The sequence below is a fragment of the Euprymna scolopes genome, chromosome 39 (genome assembly GCF_053919585.1).
Source record: "Euprymna scolopes isolate OS-2025 chromosome 39, ASM5391958v1, whole genome shotgun sequence".
In the NCBI taxonomy this organism is placed as follows: Eukaryota; Metazoa; Mollusca; class Cephalopoda; order Sepiida; family Sepiolidae; genus Euprymna; species Euprymna scolopes.
The window spans coordinates 30658945-30675138 of record NC_136520.1 but is presented as its reverse complement, the minus strand read 5'-3'; the positions used below and the strand labels follow the sequence as shown (position 1 = coordinate 30675138).

At 35.6% G+C, this 16194-nt stretch overlaps 2 protein-coding genes across 10 annotated transcripts in view; one reads left to right on the top strand and one right to left on the bottom strand.

The window, feature by feature from the left end:
• LOC145263697 (rho GTPase-activating protein 12-like) overlaps positions 1-16194 on the bottom strand; it is a 451066-nt gene that overhangs the window by 258736 nt on the left and 176136 nt on the right. The gene's annotated exons all lie outside the window — the stretch shown is intronic.
• The window catches only part of LOC145263698 (U3 small nucleolar ribonucleoprotein IMP4-like), a 278515-nt gene continuing 277238 nt past the window's right edge, over positions 14918-16194 (top strand). Inside the window, exon 1 of the mRNA XM_080120647.1 lies at positions 14918-15028. The gene's annotated coding sequence lies outside the window, so the exon portion shown is untranslated. The remainder of the gene's footprint in view (positions 15029-16194) is intronic.

Genomic DNA, 16194 nt, shown 5'->3' with positions numbered 1-16194 from the left:
CTATAATCCTATTATTATAAGATTATATATATATATATATATATATATATATATATATATATATATATATATATATATATATATATATACTAGCAAAGAGGTCTGACGTTGCCCGGGATTGAATGAAGATTAACAAACGTTCCACACTTCCAATACTTTTATTGTCATTGAAATGCTGAAATCACCCATTTTTCAATCAAATCTATTGATTGCTTGCTCTAGTAAGGGACCTACCACAGTGCATCGAGAGAAAGCTTCACACGCCTCCCCACAGTGACTTAGTTCACACTACATTATAGTCTACATTGCATTGCACAGAATCTAATCTGTTGCAAGATTAACTAATTTGCATATTGGTTCTAAAAGGGAACATTTTATTAATTAATGTTTTTCTGCTTTTTTTTTTAATTCAATGATTGATTTGATTTTCATAAAATAAGAAGTTCTGTTTCACAATATTGTTTTAATTCCTAAACAAATATTTAATTTCCGTTCAAATATTCCTTTCTTTCGAGGAACCAACTTGATTTTCAGTGAGTTGCAAGTGAAAAAACAAATTGAGTTCTTCTTTTATTTCCTTTCTTTATGGTCATATTTCAAAGATAAATAATAGTGTTAGGACGAGGGATCAGGATCGGGAATCGGAAAAATCAGAACTTTTGGGGGTATCGGAATCGGTATGAGAAAAATTTGTGCCTATTTTCCAATGCCAAATCAGATTCCTTTAATTATTTTTTTTTTATTTGATTTTGTTTAAAACAAAATCTTTCACTGCTCATAGTAATAATAAAATCAATAAATATTTATTGATTTTAAACTTCCATTAAAACTAGAATCTATAGATTACTCCCTCCCACAAGAGTGTTTTCACGTCTGAGAAAATATATACAACTAACATGTGGTTTTACAATAATTAGGAAAAATAACAACCTTATCGTTAAATATTTAGAGATTTATAAAGAATTGAAATCGGTAATTGTATTGGAATCGGGAAAAATATTGGAATCGTCCCATTACTAATAAATAAATCAAACACCAGCACCTGTCCCATCAACGTAATATTTCATCCATGCTTTTTTTATTTTTACAAGGATTTTAATAGAATGTGCTCTGATAAATTTGCTATTTTGGTGCCTCCTCGAAGTAAATACCAACCAGACAATCAGCAAAATTCCACCCCTTCATTATTGAGGTCCCCAGAGGCCAGAAGACTTTCTACTCTAATAGCTTCTTTTTTCTCCCTGCAGTTAAGCACATTACCTTGTTTTTCAGAAGAAAATTGTTTTATTACCAACCACCTGAGGCGCCCTTCTCAGGGAATGCCAAAGGTCTTGTGCCATAACTTACAACAGTAGGAAGTTGGTGAAAACCAACTGATATATAAAACAAAAAATCATTGAAAAGAAAATGGATAGAAGGCTGATAGATGTTACAGAAAGAAAAAGGGGGAAAAAAATAAAGACTCTTATCTCCCCTCCAAGAATGCATGAAGTATTATTGTCAGGGCATCTTAAATGGAGATGTTTGTTTATATTACATTTAAATTTCCACCAGTTAGTATGACCGGGGGAAACAAACGGTTAAGAGGGAGTTCCAAAGGCAAACCATATAAGGAAAGAAACTATCAGTGTAGAAAATTTGGATACTTATGCAGAATAATATGAACTGCGCTAATTTTAGATAGGATTTTCAAGTTAAATTCAATTTTTACTGTATCGTTTGTTTATTAAATTGTTAGGTGAAAGTACAGAACAGCTACAAAGCGTGGTCGCCATGTTAAGAATCGGTTTCTAAATAATAAGGTTACTATTTTGGCACAATCTGCAATATTCTACATAAGTACAAAAGTCTGATATGTAAAAGACCTCTACAATGAAAGGGTGGGATTTTGCTGCCAGTCGGATAAGTCGGAAATATTTTTGTTGATGCAACTCTGAAATGTATAACAGGGGCGAGAGCTTGACAAATAGTGTGGGATCTAGGGGGAAAATTCTTTTTTGTAACATGTCTAAGGAAAGATTTATGATTGGTGCACTAGCCCAGCTGTGGCCACAATACTCCATGCATAGATGAATGGTAGTTTATAAAATACTAGCAGGCTGCTCGGCGTTGCCCGGGCATAAAATATGCATAAATATTATATTTTAATTCATATAGAAACTGACACATGTGCATGCAAGTATCATTTTTTTTTTCTAAATAGTTCACTTCTTGTAAGCAAAAAAAAAAAAAAAAATGCTCAATCTGAGATTGAAACCAAAACCTAAAGACAGTGAGTCAGGTACAATAACCATTAGACCAGCTTGACACGCTCTTTAAAAAGTGTTTTCGACCCCACTTATTCTTAACATAAGGAATCTGTCATGTTAAGCATTCACACATGCGTAATCGTGAAACAGTTGACAAAGAGATAAAAATCCAATGACCCCCCCCCATGTACCAAGTGTTCAATTTTGACCCTTTAGAAGCCTTTTTATTTCGATTAAAACCGCTTAAAAAGTTTTCCACGTGTCTAAATACCTTAATTACCAAATTTCAAGTGTGTAGATAAAAAATTTGTTGAGTATATAGGTTGAGAAGTGTCCTCAGACACAGTCTCGCTTTTATAGATATACTAGGAGATGTACCTGGCATTGCCCAGTATTAAATTTAACGTTAAATTACTTTAAAAAATATGAAAAGAAAAAAAAAACTGAGACATTGTCATGCAAGTATTATGTTTTTTTTTTCTAAACAGTTCACTTCTTGTAAGTAAAAAAAAAAATACTCAAGCTGAGATCGAAACCGAAACCTAAAGACAGTGAATCAAGTATGATAACCATTAGGCCAACTTGACACGTTCTTTAAAAAATGTTTTCACACCTGCTTAATCTTAACATAATATGAACGATTCGTATATGCACAGTCGTGAAACAATTGACAAACAGATAAAAATCCAATGACGATCTCCACATACCAATTCTTCAAATTTGACTCCTTAGCAGCATCTTCTCCGGATGAAAACCACTTAAAAAGTTTTCCACATGTCTGAATACTCTATATACCAAATTTCAAGTCTATAGATAAAAAAATTTGCTGAGTATATAGGTTGAGAATTGTCCTCACACACATTCTCACTTTTATAGATATAGATAGGATGCTGACAGATGTGAGAAGTGTTCTAGCCTGGTAAAGGGAGGTTACCTTCTTTGCAGTAGACCTTGCAGCATTTTTTATTACTTACTTCGATTCCTGTTGAATATCAGGGCCGAGGAGTTTGAATAATGAATTTTAGGGAAGAGCGCTTTCGGCCATGGCAATCTGTAATTGTTTTGCGTTTTTCTATGACGAAATTTGGAATTCAAAACAAATGCAGGATCTAATTTAATAAAGTTTTATTATTTTGTTATTTGCTGGGCTTAGATCAGATGAGAAAATCTAATTTGTTATATCAAATAAAAGTCGTCATTTCAAATAAGTTTTAATCAATATAAGGTTTCTGTGAAAATATATATTAAATTTTGATCTCATTTAAATTAGTTTACAGTAGAGCAAAACATGTTAACCGATATAGAAAAACGAATAACAGATGGAAAGCTTGGAATAAGTGTAATGATTATCTATATATATCTATAGAAATGAGAATGTGTGTGTGGACACTTCTCAACCTATGTAAACAAATTTTTGATCCACAGGCTTGAAATTTGGTATATAGGATATTCAAACATGTGGAGAACTTTTTAATCATTTTTCACCCGGAAAAAAGGGCTGCTAAGGAGTCAAAATTGAAAACTTGGTATGTGGGAGTCATCAGGTTTTTATCTGTTTGTTAACTGTTTCACAACTGCGCATTCACAAACGTTCACATCATGTTCAGAATAAGTAGATTGAAAACATTTTTTGAAGATCGTGCCAAGCTGGCCTGATGGTTATCATATTTGACTCGTTGTCTTTAGGTTTCAGTTTTGATATCAGTTCGAGTATTTTTTTTTTTTTTACTTACAAGAAGTGAACTGTTTAGAAAAAACATTATACTTGCATGACTATGTCTCAGTTTCTTTTTTTCATTTTGTTAAGCAATTTAACGTTACGTTTCATACCGGGCAACGCCGGGTACATGAGCTAATATATTTCTAAAGTTAGTTATTAGTATATTTGGCCAGCATTTCTTCTCTTATGCATGTCTCATTGAACAGCAGGGATAATTCCTGTTTATTTCTTAACTAGCGGGAGTACCCGGCGTTGCCCGAGTGTTTGTTTCCGGGACGGGGGGGGGGGGAGTTTTAAAAAATGTTATGGTAGGTAAGTAGGAAGGATCAAACCCGGAGTCATGAGTAAAAGTAGGAAAATAAAGTGTGAAAAAAAAACAAAAAAAACATCTGCAACGTTAACAGTTCAGCCACCAAGAAAAGTCCATTCCAGTTGTTTAGGAAAAAAAAAAAAAAAACGACTACGGTAGGTCGGCGCGAACGTGAAAATATAATGTGAATTGTCCAGCACGCTAACCACTATGCCACAGAGCACTGCAGCTTAGTTTAGTGATTTTAAATAACTTCACATGAAAGAACTACGAAGCCAAACCGGTGTTCTCTTCTCAACTGTTCCTTGTGAACGATCCCCAAACGGTGTTAAGTGGTGGCAGGGGGAGGAGGAATTTATAAGAGAGAAAATATTTTACCACTTCCATTGATCTTAACCGATTTTGGCCGTGACTTCTCAGCAGAAAAAGTATAGAAATCTAAGATTATCGAGGAATTTGAGAAATAATAAGCCTATAACACACCTCAGATATTGTTCTGCCGTTTGTGCATATTATATTTGCATGAAATATCTTGATTTTTAATCCTATTAAGGTCAAAATCAGACGGGAAAAAATTAGTTCATTTTATTTATATAGAGATAACCCGACACCCGGCGACAAATTGCTAAAAACTAGTAATGCCATGTATGTTTTCAAATGTCCTATAGGAAAATATGTTTCCAAAAACAATTCATACATCGGCATGATGTATTTCTCGCTGGCTTACATGTCACCTGTCTTCTCCTAACAGCTCCATCTACCAACACCTAGTAGCACATGACACCCTCCAAAATGAATTTAGAAACATATTAATAAAAAATGCCGCCGTTCTAGGAATACAAGGGCTCGTAGTTCATCAGAGCACCTACCATAAAAGTACTTGTAAAATAGGTAGAGGATATAAATTATTATAAAATCTATATATCTATAAAGGTGAGAATGTGTGTGTGTGTGTGTGAGAGAGGATACTTCTCAACCTATCTACTCAACGAAGTTTTATCTACAGAATTGAAATTTGGTTTATAGGATATTCAGACACGTGGAAAACTTTTTAATCAGTTTTCATCCGAAAAAAAAAAAAAAAGGACTGCTAAGGGGTCAAAATTGAAAAATTGGTATGTTGATTTATATCTGTTTGTCAACTGCTTTATGACTGTGCGTGCACAAAGCGTTTACATTATGTTAAGAATAAGTAGGTTTGAAAACATTTTGAAAAAATCGTATCAAGCTGGTCTAATGATTATCGTACTTTACTCACTGTCTTTAAGTTTTGGTTTCGATCGCAGCCCGAGCGTTGTTTTTTACTTACAAAAAGCGAACCAATTAGGAAAAGAAAAAAAACATAATACTTTTTTTTTTTTTTCATTTTTTTAAGGAATTTAACGTTACGTTTAATACCAGGCAATGCCGAGTACATCTTCTAGTGATATGATAAAGTTTGGATGCCGTTTTGACTTGTTGTCTACGTATCATGAATCTGCCTTGGTATGATATTTGCACTGTGTTATATGATTTACACTTGAACACCTGGATGTGCTCAAAAGTCTGGGGATCTCTTGGTGCATTCAGGTGGCCACTGCCAGACCCTGGGTGTGGCAGCAAGACTCGGCGCTGGCCCACATGTCCAAAGAGACCCAGGTTTGGCTTCAGAAGGAGTGTTACGACTTTGTATCCTTCTCTCATTGCCCCTCCTCCTCTCCCGACCTAACTCGCAGGACTACTTCGTTTGGTCATACGTCAAGAACATCACCAACATGACCTCTCACAACACCACAGCCAGCCTGATCGCTGTCATCCATGAAGTATTCACAGTGCTCCCTCCGGCATTTGTGGAAAAAGCATGCTCCCATCTCCAGCAATTATTGAGGCGGTGATTGAGGCTGAAGGCGGCTACATTGAATAGATGTCAGCTATTAACATAACCAAGTTATCTGAATTTTTTTTTTTTCAATAAAAGTTTTAAAATAAAGCTGTAGTGTTATTTTCTTTAGAGCGACACTTTTATCGTTCCACCCTGTAGTTTAGGAAAATGTGTGCAGAACAGGAGACTTCAATGATATGGTCACATTGAAAGATTAGATGAGAGTTCTTCGGTTAGTAGTGTCATAATTTTGATTAATATAAACGACAGAAGGCTGGTGAATATATGTGTCTCTACTTTTATTAATATACACTTGGTGCTACTTTGTGTTTTGATTCAAACGTACCATGGATCTGATATCTGCACTTTGTTATGCAATTCACACCTTGGACACCGTACAAGTACAAAGTAAACACTTATCCCAATTGGTTTCAAAATAATGTATGGTTATCAAGATTGGACCCCAACACTATTGTTCAAAGAAGAAATCATGCGATACATCAGCCAATTATTATTATGTAATTTTATTATGATTTATACTCAAGGCAAGTCACTCGGTTTACAATTGTTTAGAAACAATCTACATAGCAAATCTATATATAGAAAAGTGAAAATGTATGTATGTATGTACGCTTTTCCTCGATGTCCACAAAAGGCTTCTTTCAGAGAAGCGCTCGCTCGCTTCACAACTTCTTAAAACTTTTTATATCATCTATAAATTGTAATATCTCACACTTAACCACGGAGCTCGCCTGTCTATTTAATTTTATTGACTTTCAAACGTTAATTATTCCACATTTCCCGCATGGGAACACGTTACATTCGGTTTTCGGTATAAACAAAAAGCGAAACTCGACTCTAATTACTGGCCGAAGGCCACACTGGCCTGCGTGCCCTCCGGGGCCCTGGCGACAAGATCAAAGTGTAGTATCTGTTCCAACAGATACTTCAAGCAAAGACCAGATGTGGGGGTAACCCCACATGCCTGACCTTTAACCAGCTCCCATTTCCCACCTCTTGGGAGCTGGTCCTCTTTTTCCCTTCCCCCTCCCTTCACTCCTCACATTAAAAATCGGCCTTGTGCCTAATTTGCTAGGTGGGGGAGCAAATAAATACCTACTGGCCGAAATCCAGTGGTCTCTAAAGAGCTAAGTAACGTTTGGTCAATGTCGACTTTGTCATATCAGACGATAGCTTTCATTTCGAGACGAGACGCTCTAAACAGGGAGCGGGTTTTTAAAAACAAACAAACCGATTTATTGACCTCATTAAAAACTGTCCCGCACAAAATGCTAACTGCTGAATACCTATCGCCGTCACATCAATCAAAAACACGCACCTGTTTTTTTTTTTTCAGACTTTACTATTTTCCAACTGCTTGTTATCAAGGCTTCGTTTTTTTTTCACGGGCACCTGTTTTCCTTCAGGTTTTTTTCACACACACCTACAAACACCCAGGCAACGCCGGGTACCCCTCGCTAGTCTATATATATAAAAGGCAAAATGTGTGTGACCATTTCGTGTATGTCTCGCAAAGGCTTTTTTTTGCCGACGCTCCCGGGGGGATTATGATCACTTAGAACTGTTTATATACTCCCTAGATAATAATATCTAGAATTTGGGAATGCGTGTAGCATCTAGATTTATTTATGTCGATTTTTATAAAATTATTGCTATTTCAGCCCATCTTGTGTTCATTCAGCTTTTTCGTATAAAGAGCGAAACTAATTCAAAGCTAAGGTGTGTTCCCAGCAATCGCACTGGGAAATGTCCAGAAGCAATCAGCTTTGATCAATGTGGGGCCAAACTCTATATATCAGACAATTGCTATTTAATCTGAACAATGGGGAGCTGATTTCCCCCTCCCCAACATATTAGGGAAAAAACCAGTCAAAGTTGAGTAAACAAACCCAAAAGCTGTCCCGCAGCAAAAGTTAAGTCCACTCCTTCTATTTGACCTCATTAATGAGGTAAAATAGAAGCAGTAGAGTTAACTTTTATTGCGGCCACGTGTCAATTCTGTTTTTATTACTTAAATTCAAATGTGATTCTGTTAGTATGTCGCGGTGGCCCAGTGCTTAACATTGCACAATTTTTTTTCACACTTTAATTTCCAACTTTGCCTCAAGGGTTCGGGTTCGATCCTCATACTTACCTACCAAAACTTTTTTTTTATTTTAACGCCCCCCCCCCGATTTTGATTTACCCAAAACCACACACACCTCCAAACACACGGGCAATGCCAGGTACCCCCCGCTAGTCTATATATATAAAAGGCAAAATGTGTTTGACCATTTCGTGTATGTCTCGCAAAGGCTTTTTTCGCCGATGCTCCTGGGGGGATTACTATCGCTTAGAACTGTTTATATACCCCCTAGATAATAATATCTAGGATTTGGGACGCGGGTCGCCTCTAGATTTATTTACATCGATTTTTACAAAATTATTACTATTTCAGCCCGTCTTGTGTTCGTTCAGCTTTTTCGTATAAAAAGCGAAACTAATTCACAGCTACAGTTCCCGGCAATCGCACTGGGAAACGTCCAGAAGCAATCAGCTTTGATCAATATGGGGCCAACCTCTTTATATCAGACAATTGCTATTCAATCTGGACAATGGGGAACTGGTTCCCCCTCCCCCCGCAACATCTTGGAGAAAGTTGGGTAAACAAACCCAAAAGCTACCCCGCAGCAAAAGTCAACTGCGCGACTTCTATTTGACCTCATTAATGAGGTCAAATAGAAGCAATAGAGTTAACTTTTATTGCGGCCACATGTCAATTCTGTTTTTAATACTTAAATAGATAAATTCAAACGTGTTTACATTGTATGTCGCAGTGGTCCAGTGGTAAACGTCGCACGTTTTTAATTTCCAACTCTGCCTCAAGGGTTCGGATTCAATCCTCATACTCACCTACCAAAACGTTTTTTTTTTATTTTAACCCCACCCCCTGGAGTTTTGATTTACCCAAAATCACACACACCTCCAAACATCCGGGCAACGCCGGGTACCCCCCGCTAGTTATTACATAAAGGGTAAATATTTGTGTACGGCATAATCCTGGTGACACACCGGTTCCCACTGGATCACCAAAGTTAAGCAACGTTGAACCTGATCAGTTCTATATGGGTGACCATTTAGAACTTTCAGGTGCTGTATGTGCTCTTTGCTAATCTCAGCATTATTTCCAGTCGTCCTGGACTTCTCCTTGCCACTGGAATCAAACAGTGCTGATTCAGGAGAGGTGTGGTTGGAGATTGTGCAACCCTTGCCTCAATATTACATGTGCAGCTTCCCCTTGTCTTTCAAGACTGAACGGCGGCATCAAAATATTAGTGGGTTAGTGTGTGTTTGTATGTCTGCTAAAAACTTTTGTCATCCATATCAAAGTGGCACGAACATGGTATCAATAAAAAGAACGATCTCTCAGACACATACTATTGAAAAATTGGAAAAAAATGTCAATTATTTCATGTAGAAATGTTGTTTTATTTGAAGGGGGGTAGGATAAAAATCTCACTTTCGACGTTGTTTGTAAACCATACATGCGTGAATGGTCATTTCATTCTTTTATTTTAAAAAGATAAATTTGATGCGTCATAACATCTGTGTCATCATGGTCCCATTGATAATGTGTTTGCTTATGGACTTTTGCAAGTTTTTGTGCAGTATACAGCAATTTAAAAAAAAATTCTTTTGCTTACAAAATTTTGCTTTCGGTTTTGCTTCTGGCTGATGGCACCCAAGTCCCCTATTTTTTTTTTTTACGACTGAGCAACGCCCCCCCCCAAACTAGTTTATTATAAAAGAACAAATTTTTATCTTCAGAGTTAAGAAGAAAGCACAAAATGTTCACCGATGACGAACAAAATAGATTCAAAATTTCATTCGTTAATCACAAGTCAGATATGCAAAACATCAATGTTATTAGCATCTGCGATCTCACCATATGTGATTTTTAGAATATGATAAAATTGCTAAGATCACAGTGTAAGTATCTGTTCTCAGCATTCCAGCGACCTCATCCCCACCTTAAAAAAAAGAGCTTAGTCGCTCCTGACAAACACTAAAGAAACAGGGGCCGTCCACTAATTTCATGTCTGTCGCCATCGTTTAAATAGGTCTCACACTGTCGGCCAAACTCCAACCTCTGTCCCATCACCAAAATGTGGCATCCCCGTGCCTATTAAACAGGTACTTTAATGGTAAGTGCTTGGACGAACTGAAAGCACTTGTACCCTTTCACCTGACAAACCAGATAAGCAGCAAAATTCCACCCCTACACTGTAGAGATCCCAAGATGCCATAAAGCACTCTTCTCAAATAGCTGCTTCCCTCAAACTGCTAAACTTTGGAATTCCCTCCCAGGCCCCTGCTTCCCTGACTGTACTGTCATGCATTAGTTACAGTGTAATGTGAACAGACATCTCATTGCCAGACTCCCTACATATTATCTCTGCAGATCTGGTCCCAAATAGTAGCCCTTTATGACTTAGTGGCACTGTGCCTTCTTTGGAGTGAAGAAACAGTAAAAAAAAAAAAAAAAAAAAAAAAAAAAAAAGAAAACATGTTTTTAACCAGCAAGTGCAATTATGCTTACAATTTATGCCTTAATTGTTTATAAGGGCATTCCTAAACCAGTAAAATCTCTTTTTCAAAAGTCTCCATGATTCCATGATGTTGGTGGTGTCGTAGCGTGCACAGATGCTTTAATTTGGGATGTGGTCAAGAGAGATGGATGCACAGGATGTGTCGTAGGCAATACGCCTTGAAGAATTCAAGAGTATAAAGAACTGGTGCTAATGCATTGTACAAACCGGAAGTCAGTAATTGTGCGAATTACAAACCGGCTTTCTTGTAAATGTCCGCTTGAGCTCGACTGGCACCTGATGTCGCTGCCGGAATATGCCAAGCGCCATTAAAAACACTTGGAAACTCGTTCAAATTATTGTTTCTTTTTAATTTTTTTTTTTTATAGTATATTCAAGTTAAATTCAATTTTTATGATATTTTTATTTATTAAATTGTTAGGTGAAAAATTAGTTACAAAATACCCTCCCTAGGTTAAGAATGGCTTTCTAAATAATAATGTAATTTCAGCACGGTAACATAGATGCACAAGTTCCCGTCATTGTTGATCCAGCTATAAAAGACATTTATGAGAAACCCGCTTCATAACATGCAACTGTAACGACATCCGGTTCATATAATGTACCAGTACCGAAATTCTTCACACAAAATCCAGGATTTGCAGCATAATACACTAGTAAACTTTGTGTTAAGAAGTCCTTATGATAGCGAGACGGCAATTAATTAGATATTAATTAGACAATTAATTAGGTAATTAGCTTATTAAATAGGTGCTAGCTAGAAATTTTATTGTCTTATTGGTAATGATTGAGATGAAAAATGTGGCGACAGGAATAATTAAGAATGATATCTTCATTAAATAAGAATTTATTTAAAGTTAAGATGAAAGCACGAGTTGCTTCAATGTCTTCCCTTTCACATTTTTATTTAATTACCCTTTCAAACAAAAAAAAAGAAAATTTCTTTTATTGCTTAATTATTCCGTTTATATTTGACTAGCAGGGTTACCCGGCATTTTCCGGAGCAAAAGTGTAACATATTTCTCATTAAACTTCTATATCTCTAACTCTCTTTATCTTTAATTCTTCCTCCTCTCCAATTTTACCCCTCTTTCTCTCTTTCTCCTCTGCCTATTCCTCTTTACCTGGACGTACATACACGCAGACAACTCCCCTTTATATAATAGATTCCTCCTTGAATTAATCGGCATTTTCATTCCAAATGATTACATAATAACTAGGACAACAGCATATTCTTTTCATTGTTTTGACTCTCGATTGTGTATCCGTTGATATCTTATATGCCATAGAGTGATGTCGTTATCGGTTGATTAACTGTGTCTAACTGTGTCGAATATGTATTCGAGAGTCAAAACAATGAAAAGAATATGCTGTTGTCATAGCCTTAATAATAACACTGAAAAACAGACGCCCCCTGACAAAACCTGGCCCAGTCAACCCCCAGAGAGTAAATAATTGTTTTTTCTAAATTTTAGATATTATTCATCCAGAGCAACGCTGATCAAAAATATACCAACTTTGTGGGTCTTTGTTTTGTTGTTTTAACTTTTAGCTGGACATACAAACATACACACAAACAACTACCTCTTATATAGTAGACTAGCAGGGCTGCCTGACATTGCACGGGCCATATAAAAAAAGAAAATGAAGCCAAACTCGGGAATCTTTCCGTCAAACTCGGGAATCTGCACAGAATTTTGAACAGAACCCTTTATTTAATCTATGGGGGTAGCAAATTACTTAGGACTTCTACCCAGTCATGACTGACGTGGATTAAATAAAGAGTTCTTTTCAAAATTCCAGAGTTAGACAGAAAGCTTTCAGAGTTCGACAAGATACACCTGAAGAAGGTCAGATGTTACATCAACTGAAAAGTTGTGAAAATAACTCAAGATGAGAACAGTCGTCTGAAGAATCTAAATAGTCTGTTCTTACTGAAGTAATAATTGTCAACTGTTTAACAAGTATTTTAATGGTAAGTGCTCAGACGAACTCGCACCCTCTCAACGTAAATACACCTGACAAACCAGACAAGCAATCTCACCCTACACTGTAGAGATCCCAAGATGCCATAAAGCCTTCTATTCAAATAGCTTCTTCCCTCGAACTGCTAGACTTTGGAATTCCCTTCCAGGCCCTTGCTTCCCTGACTGTACTGACATGCAGCAGTTACAGTGTAATGTGAACAGACATCTTGCTGCCCGACTCCCTACATAGTATCTCTGCCGATCTGGTCCCAAATAATAGCCCTTTATGAAATAAATATTTAATATAAAAAATATTTAAACCTTTTTTATAATTTATTTATCATTACAATTTAAATCATTTCAAAATAAATTATCTTCTCTTTTACTGTAAAAATAATTGTCAGGTGATTATTCCTTAAATAAATCTTTGGCGACCAGTGATCCCATCTTTAAAGAAAAGGTGACTGGTGACAACGTACGCATCAATATGAAACTACCTTAGTTTATTATATTCAAACTTTCTTCCTTTAGATATAAATTTTCTAACTTGAAATTTAACTCACTAGAGAGAATTATTATATAAATTTAAAATTTCAAAATAGAAAATTGCTTCAATTCTGTAGGTTGTATTCTAAGTACTTTTACAGCGATATCCAATTCTTTCTAAGGTCAATATTTAATGCCATGTCAGTGCATTTCACGGATTTGTCCCATTGACCTTCATTCTATTATGGACCTGATATATAAGTACCGAAATACAGATATGTAATTCTGTGAGAGACACTTCAAGTTGGATGGCATTATTTCGCTAAGTGCTTGACATTTTCTACTTACAGTAATTGTGAATTCGGACGGAATCAAGGTTATCCCTATAACAGGCCAAGAGATCTAACATTTGGGATCTTTTACTGAAAACAAGATTTCCAGTCAGTCAACAGATATTCTTTTTTAGTTGCTAACATTGATCAGAGAAAATTTTATTCTGAAAGGGGATTCTAACCCCTCAAATTTATTTCAGCTGAGATTCTGTATTATACCATAAACTAACAGGGAGACTCGACGTTGCCCGGGATTGAATTTGGATCAATAAATGTTCCACACATGCATATCAATTTTCTCAAAACATATTTATTAATTGACTATATTTCTCTGTGGAATTTCCAGGGGTCCTGCTAGTTTATATTGGTTGATATTCTTACAATGTTTCCTTTAGATGTGTGTGTGTGTGTGTGTTCTTTTCTTTTTCCTGAGATGTGTGTGCATGTTCTATTTTTTCCTAGGATGCGTGTGTTCTTTTTTCCTGGGATATGTGTGTGTGTGTGTTTTTCTGGGATGTGTGTGTGTGTGTATGTGCGTGTTCTTTTTTTTCCTGGGGATGTGTGTGTGTTCTTTTCTTTCCTGGGGATGTGTCTCTGTGTTTTCCTGGGATGTGCGTGTTCTTGTTTTCTGAGATGTGTGTGTATGTGTTCTTTTTTCCTGGAATGCGTGTGTGTGTGTTTTCTGGGGATGTGTGTGTGTTCTTTTTTTTTCTGGAATGTGTGTGTGTGTGTGTGTGTTCTTTTCTTTCCTGAAGATGCGTGTGTGTGTGTTTTTTCTTTTCTCTGTGTGTGTGTGTGTGTGTGTGTGTGTGTGTGTGTGTGTGTGCGTGTGCGCGCAGTTTTTCCCTGAGATTTGTGTTTGTGCGTGTTATGTTTTTCTTTGGATTTATGTATGTGTTTTTGCATATGTGTGTGTGTGTGTGTGTATAAATCCGGATCCATACTGATTTGATATAATGTTTCCAAATTTTTAAGCTGAAAATTGATAAGGTATATTATTTGGACCATTCAGACCAAGAGGAGAAGAGTAGTCTGAATTTATACGAAAATGAAAACAACTCTATGCTCTTTCAGTTTCATAAAATTATTACGCATTTTGAATTCAAACGACTATGCATTGTGAAAAAAAACAAAAAAACATTCTTTCCACTATTCACTAACAAGAGCCATTTTCAAAAATAGCCCCGATGGAGGTTATATCAACTGAAACGTAGTGAAAATAATGGCTAATATAAGAACAATAGTTCGAACATGATACGTAAATAATACATTTAATGAACCGTTTTGATACTTAATAAACTAAACGGCACTGAAGATGTGATGCTTCCAGGAATGTAAAAGGCTTTATTTGAATTTGAATCTGAAGAAATCATCCTCAGACATATGTTGATGCAAGGAATAGGAGTATATCAGGGTTTCTTCTAACAAGAATATGATTGTCTGGTTAAGCCATAAATACAGAGTGTGAATCAGCTTGAGAGAGACATCAAAAGGTACGTCGAAAACTTCACATTTTAAGATATACCAACTCCAACTACTAGGTTGCTGACATGCTTATCCACTATTCCATATATTAAGCATTTCATTTTGTTTTTCTCTCTTTTTCTCCCCCTCTCTCTTTCTCTCTCACATACACACACACACTTATATATAAATAAAATATTTATTTTTAAGCTAATTAACTGATCCTCATAAATTTTGAAATACAGCTGCTAGGCATTAGCGATCGTAATGTGGGTTATATTTAGATTAATTTAGTTTTATCCCAAAATAGGAAAATTCACAAACCTCCGATATTTGTGAAATTTTAATAATAGGAATTAAACATCAATTAATAAGTATTCTCTAAATTTGTTTCTTTGGGGCATTTTAAAAGATTAATTATAGATACAACTTTCTATTTGAACATTCAAATATTTCAGATTTGCACTGAATAGTCAGTAGACATTAATAGCAATAGTCAGTAGACATTAATAGTAATAGTCAGTAGACATTAATAGCAATAGTCAGTAGACATTAATAGCAATAGTCATTAGACATTAATAGTAATAGTCAGTAGACATTAATAGTAATAGACAGTAGACATTAATAGTAATAGTCAGTAGACATTAATAGTAATAGTCAGTAGACATTAATAGCAATAGTCAGTAGACATTAATAGTAATAGTCAGTAGACATTAATAGCAATAGTCAGTAGACATTAATAGTAATAGTCAGTAGACATTAATAGCAATAGTCAGTAGACATTAATAGCAATAGTCATTAGACATTAATAGTAATAGTCAGTAGACATTAATAGTAATAGACAGTAGACATTAATAGTAATAGTCAGTAGATATTAATAGTAATAGTCAGTAGACATTAATAGCAATAGTCAGTAGACATTAATAGTAATAGTCAGTAGACATTAATAGCAATAGTCAGTAGACATTAATAGTAATAGTCAGTAGACATTAATAGCAATAGTCAGTAGACATTAATAGTAATAGTCAGTAGACATTAATAGTAATAGTCAGTAGACATTAATAGCAATAGTCAGTAGACATTAATAGTAATAGTCAGTAGACATTAATAGCAATAGTCAGTAGACATTAATAGTAATAGTCAGTAGACATTAATAGTAATAGTCAGTAGACATTAATAGTAATAGTCAGTAGAC